The sequence below is a fragment of the Styela clava genome, chromosome 2 (assembly GCF_964204865.1).
Source record: "Styela clava chromosome 2, kaStyClav1.hap1.2, whole genome shotgun sequence".
Lineage (NCBI taxonomy): Eukaryota > Metazoa > Chordata > Ascidiacea > Stolidobranchia > Styelidae > Styela > Styela clava.
Window position 1 is genome coordinate 29391328 of NC_135251.1, and position 13982 is coordinate 29405309.

A 13982-nucleotide genomic window follows, 5' to 3' on the forward strand; every position below is an offset into this window, starting at 1 on the left:
CTTCAGCGATTTGTCTTACAAAATATTTCAGTTCTGAAGGAATACAACATTATGCGACATTATGATCAGTTGACGAGCGTATTTCAAAATTTAATTCATACAAAAGTCAAAAAAACATGTTCAAAAAAATTAGAAATGTGTAACAAAACAAGACATAAGTAGCCATTCATACAATGCCAGATGAGCAAGTAACTTCATTAGTCACTATCAGTTGCAAATTACTTGTTGAAACGTAGTAGTATATATTTACGGTTGAAGCCGTGCTTGTTATCTATTCCCCGGGAATTCTATCAGCTAAATATTATAATTATTGATTTTATTACATAACAAACTGCGATGCTAGGTGTATCTAAAATCAAGCTTAGAGCCTATTTTGGTGCCTATTTCTCAAAATTTTCTCAGGGCGCTTAAGCACCCAGCCGTGTCGTCCCGTACTTTTCCACACTCCCCTTTTCTGGCCCTACAATTTCATTCTGCTGTGGATTTTGGCTCGCCGTCAATCAACTTGGGGGGCCCCCCCATGTACATCGTTTCTTAAATACATACCATTTTTTTAAGAATACAAATAGCCTAGTTTTATCTCTAATAGCAAATTATTCACCACCCCCTAAGTTTTGAAACACCCCCCCTAAAGAGAAAAGCTGGGGAACATACTGCCGGCGAGTGAATGTGCTTTCTTAATCTTGGCATGGAGCAGTCTGAAAAGTTTGATGCTTATAGAGAGAAACCGACCAGGGTTCAATGAGACTTGCTACATTGGGCACAATTCGACAGTGTCTTATATGTGCTTAGAGGTCTAGAGATGCGTTGTCTTTTGTGTACTATTAGGTTATCTTTTGGTCCAATATGGAAAAAATGCAGTGAATAGTTCAGTGGCTGAAAGAAAATACACTTTCGTTTTGGAAGTTTCAGAACTTATTTTCAATTGAACGAAATTAGACATAATCCAAAAGTAAAATAATAAATTCTAGATTTAAGTATAAAAATATTCAACGAGTTTACAATGGCAGAATCTTTAGATACGCATGTCGCCAATGTGATTTTTGGTTGTCAATGCGGAAAATTTATTTTAGGAATTGGAAAAATTAAGAAAGAGATCTGGAATTTTTTGGTTGAAATTTGATTTAAAAAATAATCTCCAAATTTGAAGTCCCACATTTTTTTGTTAATTTTAACGCCTTTTCTTAGTCGCTGAATAAAAACTACATGTACTCCCTTCTTAATGTCAAATGAATATGCATATAGGGCTCAAAAGATGCAAAAGAAAGAAGGGTCCAAACCTTCCCCACTTTCCCTTACTATGAAAAAAAAAACTATTTGTTCAAATCTTCTCTCTTTAATTTCTCTTTAAATCTTTCTTTTCTCCTGAATATTGTCAAAGTGACTGCATGACTGATCAATTACGTTGTACTTCAACAAAGATTGCCGGCAATAATTAAAAGTGTGGAAATGACATTCAAAATCAGGTTTCGCTATAGCTGGAAAAATAAAGTTCCATGTTGTCTATATCTTATCACAGCTTAAAATCATGCCTTATTCCTCACTAAATCTTCATAAAATGATAAATGAATATTTATTTAAAAATATGATGAAGGTGACACGGCGTCATAAATAAAATGTTGAATTGCGTGAAATTCGAAATTTTAGTTAGAAGTAAGGCATGTATGCTAACCACCCAAGTAGATTGGATGCTAAGTTGAATTTAAGAACACTTTAACAAACTCATACTCATTATGTAACAAAACAAGACATAAGTAGCCATTCATACAATGCCAGATGAGCAAGTAACTTCATTAGTCACTATCAGTTGCAAATTACTTGTTGAAACGTAGTAGTATATATTTACGGTTGAAGCCGTGCTTGTTATCTATTCCCCGGGAATTCTATCAGCTAAATATTATAATAATTGATTTTATTACATAACAAACTGCGATGCTAGGTGTATCTAAAATCAAGCTTAGAGCCTATTTTGGTGCCTATTTCTCAAAATTTTCTCAGGGCGCTTAAGCACCCAGCCGTGTCGTCCCGTACTTTTCCACACTCCCCTTTTCTGGCCCTACAATTTCATTCTGCTGTGGATTTTGGCTCGCCGTCAATCAACTTGGGGGGCCCCCCCCATGTACATCGTTTCTTAAATACATACCATTTTTTTAAGAATACAAATAGCCTAGTTTTATCTCTAATAGCAAATTATTCACCACCCCCTAAGTTTTGAAACACCCCCCCTAAAGAGAAAAGCTGGGGAACATACTGCCGGCGAGTGAATGTGCTTTCTTAATCTTGGCATGGAGCAGTCTGAAAAGTTTGATGCTTATAGAGAGAAACCGACCAGGGTTCAATGAGACTTGCTACATTGGGCACAATTCGACAGTGTCTTATATGTGCTTAGAGGTCTAGAGATGCGTTGTCTTTTGTGTACTATTAGGTTATCTTTTGGTCCAATATGGAAAAAATGCAGTGAATAGTTCAGTGGCTGAAAGAAAATACACTTTCGTTTTGGAAGTTTCAGAACTTATTTTCAATTGAACGAAATTAGACATAATCCAAAAGTAAAATAATAAATTCTAGATTTAAGTATAAAAATATTCAACGAGTTTACAATGGCAGAATCTTTAGATACGCATGTCGCCAATGTGATTTTTGGTTGTCAATGCGGAAAATTTATTTTAGGAATTGGAAAAATTAAGAAAGAAATCTGGAATTTTTTGGTTGAAATTTGATTTAAAAAATAATCTCCAAATTTGAAGTCCCACATTTTTTTGTTAATTTTAACGCCTTTTCTTAGTCGCTGAATAAAAACTACATGTACTCCCTTCTTAATGTCAAATGAATATGCATATAGGGCTCAAAAGATGCAAAAGAAAGAAGGGTCCAAACCTTCCCCACTTTCCCTTACTATGAAAAAAAAAACTATTTGTTCAAATCTTCTCTCTTTAATTTCTCTTTAAATCTTTCTTTTCTCCTGAATATTGTCAAAGTGACTGCTTGACTGATCAATTACGTTGTACTTCAACAAAGATTGCCGGCAATAATTAAAAGTGTGGAAATGACATTCAAAATCAGGTTTCGCTATAGCTGGAAAAATAAAGTTCCATGTTGTCTATATCTTATCACAGCTTAAAATCATGCCTTATTCCTCACTAAATCTTCATAAAATGATAAATGAATATTTATTTAAAAATATGATGAAGGTGACACGGCGTCATAAATAAAATGTTGAATTGCGTGAAATTCGAAATTTTAGTTAGAAGTAAGGCATGTATGCTAACCACCCAAGTAGATTGGATGCTAAGTTGAATTTAAGAACACTTTAACAAACTCATACTCATTATACCCGTTTATAGTAGCGATGGATGAAAGGGCGTGATAATACTGATAGACAAAACACTATTGATAGATAAAATTATCCTTTCATTTTTTGTAAAGTACGGTTCTATGACAAGAATGTTCAGAAATAAAAAATATAATAATTCTTAGATTTGTTGTTACTTAGATAAAGATGACAGCGACGCTCACATATATGGATACGAAAGCCAGAGAGAGGCAGAACCGAGTTGAATTTTCTGATCTTACAGCGACACTGCTTACATCGTTTCCGAAGAAATATATTGATATCGTGAATATTCGCGAATGCAATGGGAACAGATCAAAACAGGCTGAAAGCCGGACAGAATCAAAGCTACATTGTACGCATGTCTAGTCGTTGTTTTACCGCGTCTTAGATTCTTCTTCTTTCCCTCTACGAACCAATGTTAATTGGTCAGCCTATTCAGGTTTGGCGAGGGCATGACTCGGTATGTCATTGTATAGTCGGAACAATAATTCGTTTAATTCATATGACTCAAGTTTATTTCTAATATTAATTCAGCAGTCAAATTAGAATAATTTCAAGTCAAAACATGTCCAACTGTTAACTAAAGTTAGTTAAATTAATTCAAATATGCTATAATTCCCCGTTCAGAAATATTCTTTAATAACGTATTCTGAATAGTCAAGTATTCTGTTTTAACCATCCCGCCTTAACATATTGAACATCGGATAACTTGGACGATGATGAGACTTTATTTCAAAAGGACTTTAATCTAAAAATATTTCATTACTAAACATGACCTTATAGAGAAATTGTCCGACTCACTGATGGCTCAGATATAATAATTTTAACAATTGTTATTTTTTTTATCTTCACTGCTGAATCTTTGTCATTAAACCCACGTGCCATGCGTTTGACATGTCGTGTCATGCGTTTGACCGTAAATATATACTACAACTCGATGTCCAACTCCGCTCGCCGTATAATAAACAAGGAAAGGCGATGTTGCACCTCCATGTGGCGGGCGTCACGGTCGGTTTGGTTCTGACAACCTGCTTAACGACGACGACGCTCCTGCTTCACAGCTCGCAAACTCGCCCTGTTCATTGATGACTGATCGAAATATTTGCTGAAGGACGTGGAGAATTTGATAAAAATGAACAAATAATTGTGAAAATGAAGACACAGTCTGTCCTGCAAATGACCAGGATGATGCAACAACTTCCTTGTCGAAAGAAAGCAAGGCATCAAAAATGCGATGCATTGCAAAAAATGTCAGTCAGATGTAGGTAAAGTGGTGACGAAAATGAATACTTTTCACTTTATATAGAAAAAAAACGGAGGCTATTACTTTTACTTATTTCAAAAAATTCTGTGGAATTCAAGAGATTCGTTTTTTATGTGTCAGAATAAAAAATAGCGACACCTTGTGACGTTTCCATATATTTGAGCACAGCCCTCTTGTTTTGAAGGTCATTGTTTTAGGAAATATTTTTGTCCTTATTCTAAGAAACATTCATATTTCCATCATCACATCATTGAACATCCGACACTTGATATAAAAGAAAAATATTTCTAAATCATTCATGAGCGAATACCTATTAAACAATGTAACTGAATGTCAAGATGCAACAACACTACTTGAAGAGGTATTCAAAAAATTAGAGCAAATGTATACGCAAAGTAGTGCAGCCAAAATAATAACAACAAGATGGACAATAGGACTCATGGAATACGAAAACAATTAAAAAAACACAGCAGCTAGCACGAAGATTAAGATATATGTGATTACAGTCAAGTTTCCGTACTCCTGCTGATGACTAAACCACCAAAAAGCGTGAAAATCCATTACAACGTGCAGAACGATGAATTTCCTCAAATTATCTTACATTTCGCACCGTTGACACGGCAAATCCAACCCACTCACTGCACCCGCAAGCAGAAAGTCGCGCGTACCAAGATGGCCACCGCGACCTTCAATTCGGCGCAAAATCGCAAACGTCTAGCGCCGCTAATTCGCACTCTAGTTATATACAGTATACACCTCAATGGACCTTTGACCCCCTGAAAATTCTTCTCATACTTTACCTTGGCAAATCCAACCCACTCACTGCATCCGCAAGCAGAAAGCCGCGCGTACCAAGATGGCCGCCGCGACCTTCAATTCGGAACAAAATCGCAAACGTCTAGCGCCGCTAATGCGCACTCTTGTTATATTATACGGTATACACCTCGATGGACCTTTGACCCCCTGAAAATTTTTCTCATACTTTACTTTTGCAAAATTTTCGGGGCTATTTCAAGAGTGCTTTGGCGAGTTGGCGCCTGTAAAATGAGGTATGTGTTTCAAACCATCATTATGATTCATCGCATACAACAATCTGTATTTTAAAAGTACCGGTAAAGAATTTAAGGCTAGTTTATCACAGCTATTTCTACACTAATTTTTATTACTGTAGTTAAATTAAAACTCCTAGGAAGACAGAGTGATCATTGAATTATCTGATTTTTATTTAAGTTTCCGAAACACAACTGAAAACTAACGAATAGAGTTCGAAAACGAGGTAATGTTAACAAACACGCTTGAAAATCTGTCTGAGTGAGAAAAGTGTCTGAGCGGATGCGAAAATGGGTCATTGTTACGTCCCTTTTTGCATCTTGCTGATTAGCCAATGTCACGAAGTAAACAAGGAAGTCTGTGCTCGGGGAAAGGTCCATGGTCTTACGCCACAATATGCTTTTGCAGTGGCCTTAACTATGCAATGGCGCGGCCGTGTGGCTCATCGAGCCCAGCATTGCCACCGCACCTCTGATTACTCTGCCTGGGTTCGTAGGTTCGAATACGATCCCGTGTCGTGTAACTTCCGATAGCTTGTAGTACAGTTATTTTCTCCCACTAGTTGGCGCTGTAGACCCGTGGTTTATCAAAGAGGACTTGCACGGGTCACGTGACTTTGTTTACTGGACGGCAACGAACCAAAAACGTCCTTTTGGCTCCTGTCAGTTGCAAGTCGGATTATACGTTTCCGTTTTGTTTGGCTGTTGAGAATGGTTATTTCGTATTGTTCCGTTGGCTGTACGTATAGTATAGTATAGACAACGAAATGGATCTTCAGTTATATTCCACTGTTTTCAAAAGATCCGGAACGTCGCGCAATGTGGATTTCATCTATTGGCAGGACTGCTTGGTGTCAAGCCCAGAAGTCATCTCGCTTGTGTTTACATGTTTGCGGACAGCACTTCGTTGAAGGTAAGTGATAATGTGCCGTTATCAATTTCTTTAAATATTCATAAGCTCCCTCATTTCAATGGAAAGCAGATGACAAACTACCGTTATTGGTAGGCCTAGGCTACTTGCAGACTTGACTTGTGTAAGAAATTAATCATCAATTGCCATATGATTTAGTTATTGCACCTGCAATCCTAATAATACCATCCTCAGTATCCATTTATTGATGCTTATCGTAATGACAAAGTAACTTGTGATTACTATGGATTGGTGGAGATAAAGTGTCCATTGTGCTTGAACGAAAGCAACTTCAATACGACCCTATCCAGAAAGAAAAAAATTTGTTTTGGTGGGTCTGGTAGTGAAGGTTTCAGTCTGAAGTTAGACACCGATACTACAACCAAATACAGTTGCCAATGAAACTTAGCGAGGCGTAATATTGTGACTTTGTGATCTGAAAGAAAATTCTGATGGGTAGCCGGCTAGCCGCAACCTTTTGTTCAAAGAATATTATGAGATATGACTTAAGAGTCTAAACTTTTATTCGAGAAGGGTGTAACCCAAGCTAATTTGCAAATGGTATTCATGGTACCAAATGCATCACACACTTTACAGTAAATATAAATTATATTTGAAAAATAAAGAACATCAAAAATGTGTTTTTAAAAAACAATTGGTTTCATCTGCAGATACCAGGTTTATATTGAGATTGACCATTTCAATGCTAAATCTTCCTTAGTCAAAAGGCACACTTGATTCGCAAAGATTTGTGAATGCGCACAGTACACCAATTTGTCTAATGTTTTGATTCCATAGGCAGGAGGTTGTGGATCGGTGCTGCTCAGGATGGGATATTTTTGCTTATAAATGCATATTACGTGGCTCATATTCGACTGTTTTCAAGGTCTTAAGGCTCCAACTGCTTAATTTTATCGGTACACAAGAGAATTTTCAGTGTGGCATGCATGGGTCAGTTGGAGTCGCTAACATCAAGATATCTATAAGCAAGGATAAGATAACCTGGAAGTAACATTCCATAATTTACAGTAAAAAATGTATCTACCTCCACAGCCCTTTCAAATGATGAATTCATCAAGGTGCAACATCGTACGATTACCATTCTATGTCATGATTGGTTAGCCAGCTATTTGTTTTCAGAAGCATGGACTTGATGGTGGGGGATGTCGTAATCGACCAGCGGTCGTGTGAACCAAAGTGACTATAATACAAGTGAAGACACCGCGTGCAATGATGCATATTGGACGCCGTTTTGGGTCCGACGAACCTCGGGAACGGCGAAGTCTCAGTCTGTTTTAGAGGGAGAGAGTGAAAGTTTAGTTGTTTTGTCAACCAGAAAACATATACACAAAGTCAGTCTGCTGATCAGGTTTTGTTTGTTAATTTGTTTGGAGATTGGTTACTGTTTTATATTATATTCGGGTAATTTTAGCATTTTTCTTTTGCTATTTGCCTAGTGGAACAATACTGGTATCGTGGGGTTTTGTGAAAGTTGCGATAGTTATCTTATTATCCCGTGCGAGCTATGCAACTTTGAAACCTTATATCTCACAAACCTTACATTATATTTGGACAAGTTTTATATTGTTTGAGAAACAATCCAGGAGAATAATTATGACATGGAGATAAAATCTCGCGATTATCGTACAAAAATCGGCAAAATTGAAAAGCGTGAAATTTTTTCAAAAAGCTTTCCAATTCAATAACAAAAACTTCGATTTGTTCTTGCTTTAACCTAATATGATATCGACACATTTGTAGAGGTTAAAGATAGCTTTCGAGTGGTATCATTAGTCAACTTGAGTCAAACAGCGACGTTCCTTAATTATTGATATAACCAATTGCAGACATATGGGAGATGCCCTATTCGTCAATTCTGAAAAAAAGTTGGAACTCTTATCTGAGGTGAATTTTTTTAATTTAGAAATAGGGTGGTTGTTTTATATTTGGGACGCCAGTATTTTCTTGTTGGTGTTCGATCAGAATAAATGCTGCCAATTTGGAGTTTTTAGAAATAAACAACAAAGCGACAAATATAAAAATGATGTTGATTTGAATTTTTGTAATCATTATTTCAGGTATTGCTTGTTGTAAAAAATATGAAATTTGTCGCGACTGGATGGAAGCCTGTGCAGTCTGGATTGCAATTGTCAACAACCACAATTTTACGCCTACACCAGAATTGGTAATAAATGGTGAAGTTATTTTTCTCATGGCTGGAAGGCTAACGCAAGATGCCTTGGAAAATACATTTTCGTAAGTTGTAAGTTCGAAAATTGGCATTATCTACTATCAATGGGGATTTCCCTAAAGTGAAACTAAATGGAAAATTCCAGATGTCCACACATGTTGCAATCGACTCTCGCTGACAAGTCTAATCTTGCCTCGCTCTCATGTGACTCGCTGCCGTGTTTTGACGGTAGTTGTTGCGTATTTATTCGCAAGGATTGCTTTTTATGTGTACATTAGTTACGTTTAAGGTCCGGTTGTAAGATAATTAATTGCTCGTTCCTCAGGCTTATATGGCTTATATTGGTAGAACATCTAACTGCTGTAACTTTTATTGTAGACTTTTAACTAAGACAGAAATAGACTATAATTTGATTGATTTCTGAACTGAAATTGGAGAAGTTGTTTCCGGTCTTACTACTTACTGAATACAGCGCGAAACACCGCAAAGAGCGCGAAACACCGCAAAAGAGCGCGAAACAGAGGGAAACAGCGCAAAATAGTGGGGAAACAGCGCAAAACAGCGCGAAAGAGCGCAAAACAGAGGGAAACAGTGTGAAGCAGAAAAAAATTTTGCAATGAGTTCGGGGCACCTTGATTTGAGTTCGATTACCACGGCAGCAAATTAAAAACACAAACCAACGTATGTAGCCAGTAATGCTGTAATGGCAGGTCTGCCCCCGCTGGTGACACATTTTGGGTACCATAATTTAGAACAATTTCCATGTGGATATGGTTGGCTTTAGGGTTAGGGTTAGGTAAAAAGGGACCTCCAGAAGTATGTGCACCAAGATGGCGCACAACCTGAAAATAGTATGTGTGTGTGTGTGTAGCGCATTCAGGTTGTGCGACATATTGCTGCACATACTTCTGGAGCACCAAAAAGGTAGATAAAATTTCGCATGATGACCTATAATCCGGTACATAACCTTGTAAATATACCGGAAATAGCGCCATGAAACCATGGCGAGAGGCGCCGTGGTTCTTTCGTGGCAGGAGGTGGTAATGACTGCGTCTCCTGTTTTGCGCTGTTTCCCTCTGTTTTGCGCTGGTTTCCTTCTGTTTCGCGCTGTTTTTCTCTGTTTTGCGCTGTTACGCGCTATTTTGCGCTGTTTCGCGCTCTTTTGCGCTGTTTCGCGCTGTTTTGCGCTCTTTGCGGTGTTTCGCGCTGTATTCAGTAAGTAGTAAGACCCGTTGTTTCTGTATATTCTGAAGTTTAATTTGTTATTGCCTGGCTCAAAACGTTTCAGTAAGATTGCAATTTGTTGTTCTACATTTCTGGTTCTGTTAATATTTTCCTCATAGTGCTGTATTGGTCTGATATTAATTTGTGATCAACATTACTTGTTAGTTTAAGATTGCAAGTGCTTCAATGCATTATTGTTTTACATGATCTGTATTTGAATATCTTTATTTGAATTCAGAAAACCGCATTACGCATCGCAACATTTGGATCATTACGCATCATTCTGTCATTACGCAATACCACACATCTACACCTCTTTCAACATTGTGAACTGTTTTACTGGATTTATTTCAATATATCAAATTTCATTGAACAACATCATTCTTTTGATATTTGTGGCATTGGAGGACACACTGAGAGTTGCGCGTTTTCGAATAGTTTTCCAAAAATCAAAGAACAGCCAGATATTTCAGTCACCCCCTTATGCGACACCTGTATTTGCCAGGATACATAGCAAAGGTGTTACATAAGTAATGATGAAATTTAAATCGTATTTCAAATGTTAATTTATGGCAAAAGACGTTGTAGTATATTTAATTGTGTTTCAGGTTCGTGGCAAGGGAGTTCAACACCCGAAACCAACGCAATTTCGTGTGGCTGTCAAACCTATTTCCGTCTCACAATTTATGAGCACCCCGACCTCAACAAACTACGAGAACGATGATACACCCCATTTGCTCGAATTCATAAAAACAAATTTAGAAAACCAGCAATTCGACTCTAAAAAAGCAGCAGCTCTTTTTTGACACATGTGAAGCGGATGCTTTGTATTATTTAACAGGTTGGGCTGTGCTCAAAGAAGTGAAAAAACAAGACTGTGGAATCTGCAAAGATGCGTTTGTTTCTATGGAAAGGATCAATCCCGATGAATGCCCACAGTCGTTACTAACACTTTTTTGGTCTTACACACCTGATAAAAACTTGAAAATTGATAGTTTCACCCAATATTTATGCCACCCATCCGAAAAAGCAATCGTATTTTTGCGCGAAGTAGAAACTGTATTTCGCGCCAATATTAATGCCTTTCACAATATATGTTCGCCAGTTACTTTTCTGATAGATAAAGTTGACTGCTTGAAATATAATTTCCCATCTTGCCACAATGTCGCTTTTAAAATTTTGAAACGTTTTCTCACTGTAAGATTAAATATTCATGCAAAAGAGGTGAAAATAAAGGGATTGAAAAACAGTATGCTAGTAGAACTGCAGCAAGAGCTCAAGTCAAATAGATAATATAATATACACTCCAGATTATTAGATTCATGCAGGAACCCCACAATTTATTCACATATATTTTGTAGTAATGTATAATGAATCATTTAATTCACGGTGATAAATGAATTGCCATCTTTGTACTTGTTCAGGGCACACATGGTGGAACTCCATATTCTATTCACATATATTTTTTTGTAATACTGTGTAATAAATTATTCAATTCACGGTGATAAAGGAATTGCCATCTTTGTACTTGTTCTGAGCACACATGCAGGAACTCTATAATTTATTTACATATATATATATTTTCATGTGGTACTGTAAAATGTGTGATAAATATAACTTTCACTGTGCAATTATAAAATAGATAAACTAATTTGACAATTTTTATACCAAACCTTACGCGTCACTCATTAAACCAAAGGATAAAGATGTTTAATAACATCTGTATTATTGATTCATATATAATTAGTACTGCTGTAAGATCAATTTTATATTGTTGTGCTTGACGTGCTGCTAAATTCTCATTCCAATGCTTGTTCTGTGCACTTCCTATCAAATTTATGTTTATCTCCATCCAATCAAATTAAAAATAAGGAAAACTCTTTTTTGTTTTTATTATTTGATTTAATTCATCCTATATAGCAAACTTCCACCCACAAAAATAAATTCAATGAATTTGAAAATTTATTTGGTTAGTTCCCCTATCTTGTTTCTAATTTGTTGATCGGTCATAATTTCCAGGCGCATGGACTTGATGGTGAAGGAAGTCGTAAACGACCAGTGGTTGTGAAAACCATCCTGAACCGTTGTAAGGTTCAGTAATTTTCCTGCACATAATAACGGGATGTGACACCCGTAGGGGAATTATCAGAAGTGCTAGGCAAGTTTAGTCCTACGCTTAGGGTTGCCAACTATGAAAAGTTTCAATAAAGGACATTGATTACCGTCATCATATATTTTGTAACTTGCAGGAAAGAACAATATAAAACAATAAAATAAAAATTATATACAAGCTAAAAAGGTATAATAAAATAATCTACACGTCTTTTTCATTTATTGTTTATTTAACATTGGACTCATACCCAAACAATGTTAATAAAATTGTTATTTCTTTGGTTATTTGAGCCTGACCAAAGCGAAATTAAAAAGAATAATTAAAAGCTTGCAAATACATCAAACACAGCATTATAACCGCAGTAGTATATATTTACGCTATAACTATCGGGCCAAACGACGTTGGAAAGAATAAAGGACAATTAGCTAAAAACAACAACGGCTAAAAAGGACAAGAACCGAGAAGCTTAATTAAAGGATTGCCCTTTGAAATAAAGGACGGTTGGCAACCCCACCTACGCTCTACACATAACTTAGCGTTCATATCCAGCAATATAACTTTGAACCCAAAATGGCGAGTGTGACGTCACACAAGCGCTTATAACGTTACCAATGGTTGTCCTCACTTGTGTTATAGTCACTTTGGTGTGAACCACCCTCAGTGGAGCTGCAATCCTCTCGCACATAACTATCCCCGCATGGGATTGGAACCTGTGAAAATACCAGGGTGATCAAAGATGCGGTGGCGAGCGTATTCCTAGATGGCGAATTCAATTGAATTCTGATTATTTTTTACATGAGCACTGGCGTTAAACTCTAGTTATCTATTCAACTTTTCACACTTACTAATAGATTACCTGCTAACTAGGGAAACAATACCTTACGGCAATTGATGATTAATTCCGTAAACAAGTCAAGTTTGCAAGTAGGCCTACCAATAACAGTAGTTTGTCATCTGCTTTCCATTGAAATGAGGAAGCTTATGAATATTTAAAGAAATTGATAACGGCACATTATCACTCACCATCACCGAAGTGCTGTCCGCAAACAGTGAAACACAAGCGAGATGACTTCTGGACTTGACACCAAGCAGTCCTGCCAATAGATGATATCTACATTGCGCGACGTTCCGGATCTTTTGAAAACAGTGGAATATAACTGAAGATCCATTTCGTTGTCTATACCAGTGATTCCCAAAGTGGGCGATATCGCCCCCCAGTGGGCGAAAACGATACAGAGGGGGGCGAAAAAGTCCAAGGGGGCGCTAGGGGGGTGATTTCGCGAAACCTGTTTTAGGTTTGGCGCACTTAGTTCTGTACTCTGTGTGCATTCGCAGGCTTAAATCATGTGGGCGAATATCACACGCGAAAGGATTGCTGGACTCGTCTTCGCATTAAGGTACGGTAGTTTGCGTATCCCAGTGGTCGGCAAAATACGGCCGGAGTAAAATAATCTGGCCCGGGACGATTCACTGAATGGACCTTTCCCCGACCTTTGACCGCGGAAAATTCTTCCCATACTTTACCATTTTAAAATTTTCGGTGCTTATTTTAAGAGTGGTTTCGCGAGTTGTTGCCTGTAAAATGGGGCATTTGTTTCAAACTATCATTCTAATACACACCATTCAACAATCTGTTTTTTGAAAGTACCGATAAAGAATTTTAGCCTAGTCTATCACAGCTATTTCTACACTAATTTGTGATTGCTGTATTTAAACTGAAACTCATAGGAAGACAAAGTAATCATTGACTTATTTGATTTAAATTTCCGAAAAACAACTAAAAACTAACGAATATAATTCACAAACGCCAAAATGAGGTAATGTTCACGACCACGCCTGAAAATATGTCTGAGTGAGCGTGTCTGAGAGCCTGAGCGGATGCGAAAGGGGTCATTGT

General features: G+C 37.1%; 1 long non-coding RNA gene across 1 annotated transcript; it reads left to right on the forward strand.

The window, feature by feature from the left end:
* Window positions 1-8350: 8350 nt before the first annotated feature.
* On the forward strand, window positions 8351-10691 carry LOC120336232 (uncharacterized). Its single transcript, XR_005568767.2, has 3 exons — window positions 8351-8462; window positions 8636-8813; window positions 10581-10691. It is a non-coding gene; the product is annotated as an uncharacterized LOC120336232 (long non-coding RNA).
* The last annotated feature ends 3291 nt before the right edge of the window (window positions 10692-13982 follow it).